This window comes from Ictalurus punctatus, chromosome 19 (assembly GCF_001660625.3).
Source record: "Ictalurus punctatus breed USDA103 chromosome 19, Coco_2.0, whole genome shotgun sequence".
Classification (NCBI taxonomy): domain Eukaryota; kingdom Metazoa; phylum Chordata; class Actinopteri; order Siluriformes; family Ictaluridae; genus Ictalurus; species Ictalurus punctatus.
In genome coordinates, this window is record NC_030434.2 from 13,266,801 (window position 1) to 13,282,116 (window position 15,316).

Below are 15,316 nucleotides of genomic sequence, written 5' to 3' on the forward strand. Positions count from 1 at the left end.
CGTATTTTAGTTCTCCTTCTCACAGTAGTGGTGGTGGTGTTGCTTTATAAGCTCTTATTCATTATTTCAGACATTATTTTTTTAACACGCAGCTCACAGTGTAAGACTTTAGCATAATTAATGGTGTGTTATAATCCATATCGCTTAATAATAGCGTACTGCGTGTGTGTGTAACCTGACTCTACATAATGGTGTAATTAAAAAACAACAAAGCCAAAACAAAGTGAAGTGACATGGTGCAAGCGTACCGCAGCTGTAAATAAGTAGAAAAGATTTGGCCTACTGCATAGTGCCTCTTCCACGAGCTGTTACCCTTCTTCCTCATCTCCGCAATCCAAATATTCATCAAACGTTGCATGCTTTTAACATAATCAAGAGTGTGTTATAATGAGAAGCGGTTGAAGAGAGCCCACAAGCACTGCGCGCGGCTTCCACGAGCAAACTCCCCCAAATTTGCACATTGTTTTTTTTTTTTTTTTTTCTTTTCCTTATCTCCTCTGTTTTGCATGAATACGCTGGAGTTCATCAGCATGTAGATTGCTAAAGGTAAATTTATGGAAATGAACACACAGCATGGTTTTGCTTTATTCATAGGAGGCTGGAGTTTGTTAATGTTGCTTAGAAGCACACATTAACATTTCAAGCATCGTGAGAAATGAAGTGGGATCTCTGCAACGAGGACAGAGCTAGAGTCTCTCAGCCTCGACACTTTATCATGAGTACGTTCATTTGGATCCATTCTGCATGCTCGTATAAGTGGTGTGCTACGCTAATAGCCCGGGTTCATGTTGACGAGGGATCAAGCTTGTGGGTTTAACCTTTTTATGTTTTGTTTTGAAGACCTTTTGGCAGATTGATTCCAAGCAGTATCTTCAACTTGATTGAATGCTTTTGTTCAAATACTAAGAGGAAAAATGTAAACCATCGAGATACCATAGTCATGATCTGTCTATAGCCTGTCAGTTGCTCGTAGTGGATACTTACTTGTGTTTTGGTCGACTGACAAAAGAAACAGAAAATATAGTATTCTACTCGACCTCTCTATCCCCGAAACAGGAGAAGAGGAATCTAAGGTTATGTTATGGTAATGTTATGTTCACACGGCAGGAAAAAGATGCCCACATCTGATCTTTTTCATCCAATCTTACTTGCATGGCTGTGTGAACGGCAAAGAAAAAACCAACATGTCGAATCTGACATTTTCACTTCCTGTGTGGGCCATTTTCATACGCGGTGCCGAAATCCGATACTTATCCGATACACGGCGACGTGACCTCGGAATTCATGCGTCAGTCGAGTCAGGTCGAATGGGTTTTTTGTGATCACTCCTCTATGTAGCTAGTATACATTGGAACGAACAGACAGAACAGTACGCAAGACTACATAAAGTGCAGTACACAACAGTGTGAGACAGTTCATGCTCCTGGGAAGGAACGGTGGAGGATAACAGCGAAGGAGGATTTCAGTGGCGGGGCAGTGAGGTAGGGCGCACGGTGGCTTAGTGGTTAGTACGTGCCTCACACCTCAGGGGTTGGGGGTTCAATTCCCACCTGCACCCTTTGTGTGCGCCCTTTGTTTGCACGTTCTCCCCGTGCTTTGGAGCTTTCCTCCGAGTACTCCAGTTTCCTCCCCCGGTCCAAAGACATGCATCACAGGCTGATTGGCAATTCCAAATTGTCCATAGTGTGTGAATGTGTGTGTGCGATGGGTTGGCACCCTGCTCCGGGTGTCCCCCGCCATGTGACCCGAGTTCCCTGGGATAGGCTCCTCTGTGTAGTCGTACGAGAGAGAGATAACGAACCTCATAAACAAACAAGGTGCATCTCATTTCTTATTTGTGCGTCCTCGGTTCCTTTTCTTTCCTTCCTTTCCTTGCATCTTAGCTCCACCCCCTAAGGATGCAAGGAGAGAGGAATCCATGCAAGGCGAACGGAATTTCCTCGCTCTCTCAAACGTCTCTTCAAAGCCACGTCAGTTAACGATGACTGTGCTCAGGTGGATTACGTCACTGCATTTCAGGGATTTGCCGTTATGTTGTTGGAGCTCGGTTAATAGCAACATTCTTAATAAAGCTATATGCACGGATATTATGTGAAACAACTGGGTTAATCGACAGGACATAAATTATTGCATCTTTTGTGCAGCTTTGCATATCCAAACATGCAGAGATCAGTTAGTTGCAAACACTATTATTATTATTTAATTATATTTCACACCAAATGACACCACACCATCAAAGGACTTTTTGTTTGAGATTGTGGCCGATGTAAAGGAGGAGGAGAATTTATATGTGCGTCAGGTTTTTTGACAAAAACACTTCTGCATAGGATACACCAGTGTATCCTCGCTCCTCTGGAAGCTTCCTCACTCGTCGTTCCTCGACTCCTCACGGTGCAATTAGAGAATTGATATGTCCTTCAAGATGGTTGATGTCAATCGATTTCCGGGTCACGGGCTGGAGGACGGAGGAGCGAGGAAGCATCAATTTGAGTATTGAGCAGCATCCTTGGTGTGATGCAAAATTGAAAGGCACCACTCCATGTTTGAAGAGATCGCAAAAGGGATGGCCGAACGCGGCCGTAGTAGAACCTGTCTGCAGTGCCAAAGAAAAGTTCAAAGTTTAAAAGCGGAATTTTAAAAAGAAGCGGGCGTGGCAGAATGACGTGCTCTTTTTACAACGAGATTGTACGCATCATGTGACGTATTGTTCTTTTGCACATGCAGGTCAGTTTAGGAGCTTGATCTGGTCAGACTAGTGCCAGATATAGGTTAAGATGAAAACCGACAAAAATACTTTTGCCTGCTGTGCCTTGGCTATTTTGAGCATAAATGCTGCTTATCCCCTACCGTTTCCACACACATTATCACGTACACAAAAAAGGAAAAGAAAATAACCAATACACAAAATATCTAGTACTTCACCGGTGTAAAGCTGTCGACTCAAGGCCAGGTTCGATCTGATCAGATCTCTTTTCCCAAGTGCTGCTTCTCCTTGTCTTGTATAGAAAAGGCTTCCCTGTGCAGCCGGTGATGTACCGCAGTAGAGAGAAATACAGAAAAGAATAAACCATACAACCACGTGGAGCATTACAACAGACAGGCGTACCAGCAGCCTTCTGACATTGTGACTAATGTCATCTCTGCAAGCCTGAAGGAAAAACATGCACTGCCAGTACTTACATCCAGATATTTAGCACAGAATTCCAGCCGAAATAGCACACACAATAAAGTTAGCACAACATTCTCATTTCAGATAGAAACCCACCCATGGAAAGTAATCATCTTTTTCATCATCATTAATTCTCATGCACTGAAATAAGAAATATGTGCATGGTCAGATTTAAGAGAAAATATTACACCTTAATAAAACATGAGTTGATTGCATATGCTAAATTGAAAAGAAATCAGTGCTGAATCTGCTGGTTTGAATTATGCAGAATGAGTGTGATGAATTCTCGTAGTATTCGTGTGATACAGCTATGTTATGATATTTTTCGAGGGTGTCGGAAGGAAGAAATGACTATAGTTTTTAAATGAACTCGATTAATCTAGGAGTGCAGGGGGTAAAGTTACAGCTTTGCGACACCAGGATCCTGCGCGGAGTTCGGTTTTATACCAGAAAATACACGATCAGATCGTGTTGGCTGTACGAAAACGCATGCAACTCGATTCGAACGACGTACACGTTTTGAATAAACGTATTTATTTTTTCCCCCCGGTGTGGAAATACGCCTTGATATATGATAGAATTGTCTTTTCTTTGCACGTTTATAACAGCAGTCTGGCGTAGAGGCAGCACTTTAATTGACGTTGAACATGTACATCTGTAACTTTTGTCTGATTTTTAGACTTTGGGCACATGGTGTTTATAAATCTTATATGGAACCTTTTACAGTGGCTCGTTGAATTTGAATTTGATGCGGGCGGTTACAGGAAGCCAGTGGAGGGAGATGAAGAGGGGGGTGACGTGGGTTCTCTTGGGCTGGTTGAAGACGAGGCGCGCTGCAGCATTCTGAATCATCTGAAGGGGTTTGATGGAGCTGGCTGGGAGGCCCGAGAGTAATGCGTTGCAGTAGTCCAGTTTTGTTATGACAAGAGCCTGGACTAGTAGCTGTGTAGCCTATTCAGTGAGGTAGGGCCTTGTTTTCTTGATGTTGTACAGAATGAACCTACAGGACCGTGCAGTTGTTGATATGTGGTCTGTAAAGGTCAAGCCGTCATCAAAAGTCACCCCGAGGTTCCTGGCTGTCCTGGTTGGCATTAGTGTGCTTGAGCCGAGCTGTACAGTGAATTATATTAAAAGTGAAAGATTCCTTTTCATTTTTACCTTGGCGTGTGTTTTAGACTAGATTATCATATCGAGGAAATGTCAAACCATAACACTGCTATTACTGTGCAATGAACAATATAATATAGCAAAAGCTGACCAGTTTCCCCAATCACTTACACATTCCTGTTTCTGAGTGCTCTGTGTCCTTGATTTGATTTGATTTTGCTTAAAACCAAAACGTATGCTTGCATGGACTCTCTGATTTTTGTCCACATTTTATTTAATTCATATTTATTACGTTTATGTATTCATACCGACATGCGTCTCATATATTTTCCTACAGTGTACACGTATGCACGCTCGGAGTGATCGTCTATTTTATTTTTAAAGTTCTTCATGTAATTCGTATAAAAACTTATAATCAAATGACACGCTAGAGTGTTCTGAAACATCGCACCAGCTGTTTGTCATCTTGAAGTGTACTGACAGCTTTGAGCTAAACTTCTCTACTTTCCTGTTAGGCTTCAACCCTCCTGGTGCTCATCCTTATTATTGTCTTCCTTTTATCATATTTTCAATATGCAGTTATTGTTTCTTGTTCTGGGGATTAATTATTGCTCTCTACAATATGAAAACGTCCGATTGTTTATGTATTTTAGTCCTTTAGAATATTCTAGTTATTTGGGTGTTGTTAGTACCACTTTGGGCTTTCCATGTTATATAGTAACAGAACTTTAATTTGCTGTAAGTGTTCAGTGTTCAGAGAGCCGTATCTGAATTAGTGCATTGCCGTTATGCGAACATAATTAGAGATGCAAAAATTACCAAACAAAAAGCTGCACGAAATCTCGTTTGTGTAGTAATGACACACATCATTGTCATCATCATCACAAATGATCATTAATCATCAGCCACAAATCGTACAATTCAATTAAAACCTCTCACTACTCGAATTGCATTTTAACCCCCACTTTTCATCCCCCCCCCGGTTGTTGTATCTACTTGCTGACTTTCATATTCGTATAGCAGCCTAAAAAAAAACCCCATTGGAAATCTGGAAAATAGCCAAAAAAAATACAAACCTGATTTTGACCAAACTTAGTTTTTTCTGCTGGACATGTTTTGGCACGTCTACTTTGAGAAACCATACGTTTATTTCATAACTTGGAAATAGTTTATTTATTTATTTTTTAAATCTTGCCTAGGCGTCTGGCAATCATCTTGTAGGGTATGGATAGGTTGTAATCTTTAAATGCAGTTTTATTGGCTTTACTTTTGGGTGTCACGAAACTGTAGAACTTGGTAGAAACGTAGCTCAGGAAACGGTGTAGTTTTACCGGAGAAAATACCACCGTATGAAGTGTTTTACACACACATTTTCCCCAAGCAGCCATGTAATACTCTTTACACTAGATCACGTGTCAAACTCAAGGCCCGCGGGCCAAATGTGGCCCGCCACGTCGTTTTGTCTGCCCCGCGAGAACGTGATAGGTGCATGATTGTCTTAACGTACGTTTTTGCTGTTCTCATTCCCAACTCGTAAAATACCGACGATGTGTCATGCCCCTAGGCGTCTGATACTGACGCAAAAGGGACCCTTCCACGTCTGTATGAAACGCTCTGGATTCTCAATTGACTCCAATGTAAACCCGTCCCCGGTGGTAGGAGACGCTCAGAGCAGACGCTCCAGCCATCCATTCACTCCAATAATAACCCGATGACGGCGATACATGACACTGTGAGCTTCACTCAATCAAATCAATAAATAATAATAAATCAATCTGATTGGCAGAGGGTCTTCGGTTCTCCAATCAGATTGAAGCTCATTCGGTGGTCGAGGATTATGGGTAATGTAGGCCTTTCCGCTATCCAAAACATACGAATAAAACTTAATTTCTCAGAATCGAAGGAGAAAAAACATCATACTGAGCCACATAAACTACATCTGCCACAAAGTGCCGTCAAGGCGATTTGGAATTGAGAAATCTCCACAAATTAACCTCAACATGTCCAAGAAGAGAAAAATCGATGCACAAGGACGGCAGTTTCACGACCCATGGGAGAACGAATACATGTTTGTAGTTCAAGGTGAAAAACCGGTATGTCTTTTGTGTTATGAGGCGGTGTCAGTCGTGAAACAGTACAATCTACGTCGGCATTTTGACACCAAACACGGAGCTAAGTATGGTAAATTTAGCCTCCAAGAAAAATAAAGAATTGCAGCCGAATTAAAAGGCAAACTGCAGTCGCAGCAGAATGTGCTAACAAAAGCTACAGCCAGAAATGATGCAGCAGTGAAAGCAAGTTTTATTGTGGCTGAAGAACTCGGCCGAGTTTCAAAGTCTTTTTCAGAGGGTGCATTTTTGAAGCAGTGCATGCTAAAGGTGTGTGAGCAGGTGTGTCCCGACCAGACACAGACTTTTCAAAACGTCAGTTTGTCCAGAAACACCATCACGGACCGAGTTAAGGAATTAGCAGGAAATTTAGCAACACGGCTGGCCGAAGAGACACGCAGCTGTCTAGCTTTTTTATTAGCTGTGGATCAAACAAGACAACATGGATACAGCACATCTATCCAGTTTTATTAGAGGCGTGAAGCCGGAGCTCTGTGTCACTGAGGAGCTCTTGCATGTAGCTGCCATGCATGGGACCACAACGGCCCGGGACATTTTCGATGCAGTGGAGTTAAAATAAATCGCCGTGGGAAAAGTTGATGGGACTAACTACAGATGGTGCGCCTGCGATGTGTGTTGAAAAAAGTTCTGCATGAAGTTAAGGGTTAATATCATAACTTGTTTATCATATTTTTCTTTATTTGCTTAAATAGATTGAACACTGATTCAAGTAATGTGGGTTTCCAACTGAAGGATTATTTTTACATCTGTGCAAATGCATATGTAATATTTGTAAGTTGAATACGTCATAAATACAGTGACAGTTATTTAGCAGTATAATAAGGTGCAGTTTAATTTATTTTAAATTACATTGCATTTTGTTACATTCATAGTGTTCATGTGGCCCATCGAGAGCAACCGTTATTCTGATGTGGCCCTCGGTGAAAATGAGTTTGTCACCCCTGCACTATATCCTTTTCTACCTGTGTGAATACCCCTCACAGTTCCTCATGCTGCGTGTGTCATGTTATCCATTCCATCCTAACGTTTTCAAAAACCCGTTTTTAGTTCACAGCCTTGAGCTTATGGTATTGTGTTTGCGTCCAAATGCTGTGATCTGCAAGCCACTAGATTTATCTGAAAAGCGTGCACCTTTGGATTGAAGTGCATGTGGGGGAACATAATAGACACGAGAGCTTGTGCAGGTGGTGTTCCTGTGTTCCAACGTTTCTACATTGGAAGGTTCTCCGGATGAAGGGCGGCCATGGAGCGAGAGCCAGGGTGCAGTGCAGTGAATTTATTTGTGAATACTAGTGGCTTGGAAGCAGGAAGCTAGTGCAGATGTAATTATGGGATGGATGGCAGGGAGCAGAAGTCACATAGAAGTCCACTGCTCAGCAGAAACATGCTGAGCACCTCACTTGTCTTTCTGTGATCTCTGACCTCTGTGTCCGCCCACCAACCGGAATGGTGTGTGTGTGTGTGTGTGTGAGAGAGAGAAAGAGAGAGGCAGAAAGGGCTTGCAACCATATTGCAGACATTATGGTCTTAGGCTATCTTCGGCAGTCTGTAAATTACCTTTTTCTGCTTTTTATTATATCCTACAGCTGTGTGCCTGCTCTTTTTTTTTTTTTTTTTTTTAAGTAAACACACTAAGACCATGTTCAGCCTTTCAGGTTACTTATACCAGATCATAAGTAGTCTTCAAGAGGGATAGCTGTTCTTCCATTTCATGTCCTGATGCATCTTCAGTAGTCACTTGTGATTTCTTCTTGAAGGCAAAAGTGTTTTTTTCCCACTAGGAAGTGTTCTTCTTGCTAGAACCAGTCTCTTTTCTCGCTGAAGCCCAATTAACATTCTGAAGTGTATATAGTGCATTTTGCTGGTCATAGAACACCACTAAATTCTTCCCTACATAGACTGCATGTGTAGTGAATATAAAGACGTTTGGGATTCGGGTCTAACTATGTTTGAGGAGCTTACAAAGAATCCTGCTCAAGTAACTCAGGCAAGCTGTTATTGTCGCAGTATTGACTTTCAGGAACAGCTGCACTTCACTTGTGATCAAATGACACTTTAATTGCATACAGGTGAACTAATTATGTGACTTCTGTCCTGATGGGACTAGTTTAGAAGTTCCACAGCAATAGGGTGGTGAGTACTTAAGCAATCGCAGCGTGTGCAGTTTTTTTTTATTTGTAAAAACTTTTGCAAACAATATTGATTTTTTAAAATGTATTAATCTTTAATATTATAGGCTATTTTGGGTAGATTCATGACACTGCTGAAGTGTCCTTGGGCAAGACACTGAACCCCAAGTTGCTCCCGATGACAGGCTAGTGCCTTGAATGGCAGCTCTGCTACCATTGGTGTGTGTGAATGGGTGAATGAGAACCAGTGTAAAGCACTTTGTAGAACTGCTAAGGTTAAAAAAGCGCTATATAAGTTCAGATCATTTTACCATTTACATATAATCCCAGTTAAGGTTGTAACACTGCAAAATGTGGGAAAATTCAAGGGGGGGTAAATACTTATGCAAATCAGTGTATATAACCTTTAGATCAGAGTTTTTTGGCAGCACTATCCTGGTTGATGGGGACACATAAAGATGCACTAGCGCACACACTTTTCGTGGCTGAAATCGTATAGTGGACAATTTGGGGTGCAGCCATTTTGTAGCATTAGATGAATTCTCAGTGAACACATAATTTCTCCGGATAGTGGACTATATTATTACCCATAGTGCACCGTAAATCCAGTGTACAACTGATGGATGCTACTTCCACACTACAGTGCTACATTGCAGAGGGTCGCCCCCCCCCCCCCCCCAACTCAAAATGTACTTGTCAGGATGGTGAGGCCAACTTCATCTATAAATAAAATTCAATTCCGTTTTATTTGTAAAGCGCTTTTAACAATGGACACTGTCCCAAAGCAGCTTTACAGAAATATATCAATTCAGGATTTAATTAAATGTATGAATTCATCCCTAACGAGTAAGCCAGAGGAGATGATGTCCAGGAAAAACTCCCTGAGACGTTATGAGGAAGAAACCCTAAGAGGAACCAGACTCAAAAGTGAACTCATCCTCATCTGGGTAACACCGGATAGTGCGATTATAAATAATTCCCTTCTGTAATTGTGCTAATGCTACATGGTCAAATAATGCAGTAGTGTAACCAGGAAATTTCTATCAGTTTTTACATCAAAAACGGTGTGTTGTTTTGTAATAGTCGTGTACGAGTCCCTCAGTCGTCCTCAGTGTGAAAAGATGGATCTCACCATCATATAGACACTGCTGGAAAGGGGTCAAAGTAAAGAATGTGCAGGACCTGGAGGATTTTTCTGAAGAACAGCGGGCAGTTTAACTGCTCAGGACAAACAAGGCACTCGTGAACAACTATCACAAAATATAAAAACAGTCCTTGATCATCCAGGTAACGACACACAGTATTAAGAATCAAGCGTATGTAAACTTTTGAACTGGTTCATTTGTGTAAATTCAGTTATTATTGTGTCTTGTGGACTGTATATAAACATCTGTTATGTGGAATTCAGGGCAGAACTAAATACAAAACTAAATGCAATTTTAATGATCCCTCTTATTTAATTTTTAAGAAATGTTTTTTTTTATTTTTTTTTATACATTTTGCAGATTCATCAAGACGTATGTAAACGTATGACCTCAACTGTAACTTAAAATGGTTTAAAGCTGATATTGGATTTTTTAATTTATTTTAAGTCTGATAAAGATTTTTAGGTTTTAGACCAATAAATGAGTTACATGCTTAATATATACCATTAATCTCTTATCGTTCGTTTCTCTATTTTTCTAAACGTGTGCAAAAAACCCCCCCGACTTGATAGATATGTATGTTGCGATGGTTGTGAAGTCATGTGCGTTTGTTTTAGTTTGTATTGCTGTTGCTTGGTTTCCCTGAGTGTGTTCGCCTGTTTCTTGTTTCCCCTTCATGTATACTCTCTGCATTGCCACGTCTCTTTGCAAAGTCTCGTTGCACTGTTGCATCAGTTCTATATTCAGTGCTCCACATGCCTCGTTGTTTTTGACCCTGCTCTTGTTTATTGTTCTGTGGGTATGGATTTTTCTCATGTAATCCTGTCTGCCTGTGTTTTGACCTTTGCAATGGACTGTGGTTATGATTCTTGGATTTTTTTTAAATGCTGAGTATATACAGTACTGTGCGAAAGATTTAGATACATGCAAAGAAATGCTGTAGAGCAAAGATGCCTTCAAAATAATGAAATGTTTGTACATTTAAAAAGAAATACAGTGAAGAGCAGTAAACAGTAGTAAATGAAACAAAGTCAGTATTTGGTGGGACAAATAAATAAAAATAGTAGTCTGAGGTAGAATGAGTGCAGTTTTATAAGGAAATGAGCTCAATAAAAAAAGTTTTATTGAGCATCTTGCAGAACCAGTCACGGTTCTTCTGGAGACTTTTACCTTCGCACTCGCGTCTTATTTTTGCAGCAAAACCCAGCAGCCTTCATTGTGTTTTTTGTCTGAAAAGTGTCTCTTACCACTTAATATACTGCTTTCTTTACTGACATACAAATATTTCACTGTGATATTTCATTTTGTGCTAGAAAACTAATGTTTGAGAATCTAAATGTTTTTGTACTGACTCGATAATGTAGACGTCATTAAATAAAAAAATCTGTAACAAAGTTTGTACTAAAAAAATAGCGTGCCTTCTTTTGCACAGTAGTGTGTATCTGTGCATGTACAGTACACGCTATGTGGAACCATAAACAGTGTTGGGTTAAACGCAGCATGAAAATTTAATTTTATCTCATAATATTTTTCTTTGGTGGTTTCTGGATGCGTTGCAAAGCAGCTTTAATGGTGCATGTATTAATCATATGTTAAGAAACTGATAGCAGCTTATTTATTTTTTCTTGTGAACTGCAGTGATTTTTATTTTTTTATAAAGACCATATTTACATTGTCATTGGGTCCTATCGTTTATCCTCACAATGCCATTGGTTAGTAAATTTGTATATAGGACTGGGCATAAAGCCATGAACACATACGACCTGCAAACGTTTCTGGAAGTGCATCTCCTTGTTACATTGGACTGGACACATCAACATTGAAGTGAGTAAAAAAAAATATATATTGTGATTGTCTAGTTCATGTAAATATTAAGTTAATGTGAAATGCCTGCATCAAATTAGATTTACAGCTTGTTATGTCTTCGCTGGGATTTTACAACGTTGAGTGAGAATAGTAGTTAAAATAGCATGGGCACCTTGCACGTTACACGGAGACCTTGCACGTCTAAATCTTCACATATAGGATAAATACTTACAGAAATATAATGTATTTGATGATTCACCATTTCTAAATGTGTTATTTTGTTATCATTTTCAGTTCAGGCTTAGTTTAGATTTGAATAATTCAAATGATTTCTGTTTGCAGTATTTTAAGTTCTTTCAGTACCAGTATTTGAAAATGTTCCTGTAGGTCATCAATAAAATATAGTTTTTTTTTTTTTTTTTTTTTTTTTTTTTTTTTTTTTTTTTTTATATCTAGGCTTTGACACTGTTTGTGGAATGCTTTGGGGGATAGTTGTTCAGGGACAAGCGCAAATGTTCTGAAATGTGGGGCATATAAAGGGTTTGGGGGTTTGTTTATTCCTTTTAAAATGTTAATTAGAGAGCACATTAGGCTAGCCAGACAGTACTGTGTGACTTCAGTGGAATGTATCACATAAACAGGATTCATTTGCATTGAAATGATTTATACCTGAACAATCTCTAACTCTTCCAACTATTATTTCCATTTCAGATCGGCACCAGCAACGAGACGCTACAGTGTGCGAGATGTCATTGATGCTTGCTAAAATGGAGAGAGTGAAGTTGAGATGGAATCAGACCCCAGTGGTTCAAGTGATGAGGAGGTTGAGAATGTCAATGAAGTGGACAAAGAGAATCAGACACCCACTGATTGTCCAGCTGCTGCTGATGATGATGATAATAACCTCGAGCCAACCAACTAAACAGCTCCAGGACCGGTATCGCTGGCTGGAAAAGGATTTCATCGGTCCTAATAGTGATTTATTGGGTCTGGACGTCACCAGTGGTGCTGTTTCCCTCCACACATCACTGGAGTACTTCCAGAGGTTTGTGTCAGAAGACATGATTCAGGCTCTGACAGAAAGCACTAATCAGTACAGCTTTCAAAAGACTGCAACAACTATAAACACAAACACCAAGGAACTTGACATCCATAACAGTGACACCTCAGAGACCTGTGACTGCTCAGAAGAGACCATGCTCAGGTCATGGGGTCCACCAAATGGGGTCCCATCCAGGAGGTCATGTGAACCACCAACGGATGTGCGCAGAGATGTGATCGCACATTTCCCGGTGAAGACGATGAGACGACGCTGCAGACGCTGCAAAAAAGGATGTTCTGATATGCTCTGCAGGAAGTGAGAGCTCCGTCTCTACTTTTCAGAGGAAAGGACAACCATTGCTAGTGAACACTGGACACTGGTTCTACTGTTTTGTATATATCCAAGGACGTCGAACTCAAGCGCAACTGGACTGTTTAAGGTTTCTTGAAGACGTGTCACTTCTCATCCGAGAGGCTTCTTCAATTTTGTATATAAATATTTTATCCAGTTTTTTAAAAACAACAACAGCAAAAAAAACACTGATTCATAAAAATATGACACTTGGGTGATTATTATTCATGATATTTACTGTTATAGTGCTGTGTAAGCAGTCCTCACTGCCAGTAAACCCTTAGTTCTGTATACTTGTTCTGACAGTGAGTGCAAATGCTGAAGCTAGACCCAATCTTGCAGTATTACGTTTCCCTAAAAAACTTACTAAAACATAAAAGTTTTAAAAATCCTTTATTATCTGCATCAGGTGCCTCCTACAACAACATCTGACAGGTGGAAAAAAAATTATTTTCTTTTTCTATATTTGGGTCTTACAGGGTGAGTTATTGCCAGCATTTATGCTTATCAACACTAGCTCTTATATATAGCAGCAATAGCAGACAGGTGTGTGTGTGTGTGTGTGCGCGCATACACATTAGCTCTCTAATCTGTGATTATTAGTGAGTCTCTATGCAGTGCTAATGAGAATGAGTTGTTTATGTGAAGTGGTTGAACGTGTAAATGACTCTGTGAAAGCAAGTGTGAAATCACACGCCGTTGTTCTTCATGTCACCGAGAGGTGTGCGAGTGTGAGAGCGCATGTGCGTCTTAGCCCCGTGACTGGTAGATCTCACGCTTATGATTAGCTCAGACCACGTTCTTTCTTTATTCAGATTTTACTTTATTTAATCTGACTGAACAATACACTCCCCCCCCCTTTTATTTCTTACACAGTCCACACTCTGACCACTATGCACATGATTATCCCTATCCTGCATGTCAGCAAATGATGATGCTATATCAGTAACATTTTATATTGCCCTTCCCATAACTCATAGTCGAGTTTGAAAACAAAACATTAATATACTTTGACATTAGTGCACCATAAGAAACCAAGAAATGTTCAAGTAATTCAAACTTCATTCACAGTGATCGATATGAAATAAATATGCTTTTGGTGATTTATTCGTAGAATTGTAGGTTTCAACTAAATCATACATTTTAGCTGTATTGTAATTTAATGAGCACTAATGCTCTGTGGATTTGTTTTTACTTATGTAAGGAACAATCATTGTTTAATAATGAATTAATTTTGTGTGTGTTCATTACTTTGTTAGCATTATTTGGTTTATTAAGTAGGGAATAAAACCTGGCAGGGCGGCTTTTTATTGGAAAGTGGTGTTATGTGGCCTGAAGTGAAGCGGACTTACTGTTAGCGTTATTTGTTTATTATTTCCATTAACAGCACGCTCCTTTTGTACTGCAAAAATTTACACTAACGTTTTTTTTTTTTTTTTTAAGTATTATTTATTAAAGAATGGCGCATCATATGGCCGTTTAGAGTAGTGTTTAATGTTGTGGAATGTCCGCAAGACAAGTCAGTTACTGTTATCACTTACATTATAACAGTTATAAACTAGAGGTCGACCGATGTTTTGAAATATTTTTTTTAATATTTTACTGATTGACTTGGGTGGGGGCGGTACCTACCTGCCGATAACCGATTAATCAACCGATAGTTTTTAAAGTTGATACTGAATGAAAACATAATACTCAAAATAAAATATTGTTAAACTTTATTACACAAATAAACAGTCTGAACCATGAAAATGTACTGTACTTTTTTAAATGAAATAAATATATAAATGTTAATGTATATTAACTATTAATACATATTTAAAGTAAATAAAAGAAATGCATCCAAACTGAACCAAGAAGTCACACAAATAACAAATAAAAATAGAGACATCCAAAATGAATAAAAAACACTTCAAAGAACACAACAAAATTTGTCAGTGATGGTTTAAATTTCGCCTCTAGAGGCCTCTTTCTTACTGTATAATGACAGAGATCCCTCCTCTGCCGTTTCTTCGACAGACGCAACCGGGAAAAACGATCGGTGTGGATTTTTGCCGATAACCGATAGTTCCAGCAACCCATCAATCAGTCGACCTCCACTACAAGCAGTCGATTCCTCACCAGCCTCTCTTTTTTCTCTCTCAAAGTTAATAAGACATCAACAAAACAAAAAAACCCGCAGTTTGTCATGTGACTGAAAAACAGGAAAGTGCAAAGCCTCTCCTCGCAAAAAAACTCCATATCAGCGATTACACATTTCTTAACCTGTTGCTCTTGAGTGTCCACCATACAAATCTGTTGTTACTATAGAAACGGTAGCACATTAGAAAGAACGCATTAATGTAAACCTTCTGACCAATCAGAAACAACAGTTCTATGTATCATCTAAACTAAATCGAATAGATAATGTCGTTATAAAGGAAAACCCGGGTTATCTA

At 39.6% G+C, this 15,316-nt stretch overlaps 1 protein-coding gene across 4 annotated transcripts in view; it reads left to right on the top strand.

The window, feature by feature from the left end:
• Positions 1-15,316, top strand: part of tbc1d22a (TBC1 domain family, member 22a) — a 183,046-nt gene that overhangs the window by 124,652 nt on the left and 43,078 nt on the right. The window lies entirely within an intron of this gene.